The sequence below is a fragment of the Aquarana catesbeiana genome, linkage group LG03, assembly GCF_042186555.1.
Source record: "Aquarana catesbeiana isolate 2022-GZ linkage group LG03, ASM4218655v1, whole genome shotgun sequence".
Lineage (NCBI taxonomy): Eukaryota > Metazoa > Chordata > Amphibia > Anura > Ranidae > Aquarana > Aquarana catesbeiana.
Genome location: NC_133326.1, coordinates 721,553,996 through 721,555,953, shown reverse-complemented (window position 1 = coordinate 721,555,953; position 1,958 = coordinate 721,553,996).

Here is a 1,958-nt window from a genome sequence, read left to right as displayed (position 1 = left end):
CTGCATCAAATTGGTCTGAATGGCTGTCATTCCAGAAGGAAACCTCTTTTAAAGATGATGCACAAGAAAGCCAGCTTGCTGAAAACAAGCAGACTATAGACATGGATTACTGGAACCATGTCCTGTGGTCTGATGAGACCAAGATAAACTTATTTGGTTCAGATGGTGTCAAGCGTGTGTGGCTGCAAAAAGGGTGAGGAGTACAAAGACAAGTGTGTCTTGCCTACAGTCAAGCATGGTGGTGGGAGTGTCATGGTCTGGGGCTGCATGAGTGCTGCCGGCACTGGGGATCTACAGTTCATTGAGGGAACCATGAATGCCAACATGTTCTGTGACATACTGAAGCAGAGCATGATCCCCTCCCTTCAGAGACTGGGCCGCAGGGCAATGTTTAAAAATGACAAGAGACAGTTTTTGACAATTCCTTTATTTAAATGCTTCTTCTTTCTTCTATCTTCTTTCTTCTATCTTCCTCCGGTTTCTTCCTCCATCTTCTTCTTCTTCTGGTTCTTCTGGTTCTTCCTCTGGTGTTCTTATCCGGCATCTCCGCCGTGGCGTTTTCTTCTCTTCATCTTCTTTTCTGGGCCGCTCCGCATCCATGCTGGCATGGAGGGAGGCTCCCGCTGTGTGACGCTTCTCCTCTTCTGACGGTTCTTAAATAATGGAGGGCGGGGCCACCCGGTGACCCCGCCCCCTCTGACGTCACGGGAAATGCCACTGGGAATTCCCCGTCAAGTTCCCGTGCGTCAGAGGGGGGCGGGGTCACCGGTGGCCCCACCCTCCGTTATTTAAGAACCGTCAGAAGAGGAGAAGCATCACACAGCAGGAGCCTCCCTCCATGCCATCATGGATGCGGAGCGGCCCGGAGAAGAAGATGAAGAGAAGAAGACGCCGCGGAGGAGATGCCGGACGAGAACACCGGAGGAAGAACCAGAAGAACCAGAAGAACCAGAAGAAGATGGAGGAAGAAACCGAAGATAGAAGATAGAAGAAAGAAGAAGCATTTAAATAAAAGAATTGTCAAAAACTATCTCTTGTCATTTTTAACATTTTCGACAGTTTTTTTGTGAAATGGTAGGGGTACTCTTGTACCCCCTTACCATTTCACACAGGGGGGAGGGCTGGGATCTGGGGGTTCCCTTGTTAAAGGGGGCTTCCAGATTCCAATAAGGCCCCCGCCCGCAGACCCCCACAACCACCGGGTAAGGGTTGTGGGGATGAGGCCCTTGTCCCAATCAAAAGGGGGCAAGGTGTTTTGGGGGGCTACCCCAAAGCACCCTTCCAATGTTGAGGGCATGTGGCCTGGTACGGTTCAGGAGGGGGGCCCTCTCTCGTCCCCCCTCTTTTCCTGCGGCCTGCCAGGTTGCGTGCTCGGATAAGGGTCTGGTATGGATTTTTGGGGGGACCCCACGCCAATTTTTTTTTAAATTTTGGCGCGGGGTTCCCCTTAATATCCATACCAGACCTGAAGGGCCAGATATGGAATTTAGGGGGACCCTCCACGTCATTTTTTTTTTTTAATTTTGGTTCGGGGTTCCCCTGTGAGGAATTCTCATGCCGTTTTTATCAATGAACTTTTATGTATATTGTCGGACCGGCAATTCATTAATAGCCGCGAGTAATTTTAAATTACTTTTTTTCCTTTGAAATGTCATTTTGCTGTCAGACTGTTCTAAACACGGGAAACATGCGCCCCTTTACAGGCATACTATAGATACCCCCCCAGGTACGAAATTTAAACGAATATTACACTTTTATTGTTTCACTTTAAGCATTATTAAAATCACTGCTCCCGAAAAAACGGCCGTTTTTAAAACTTTTTTTGCATTGATCCATGTCCCCTGGGGCAGGACCCAGGTCCCCAAACACTTTTTATGACAATGACTTGCATATAAGCCTTTAAAATGAGCACTTTTGATTTTTCATGTTTGTGTCCCATAGACTTTAACGGTGTTCGT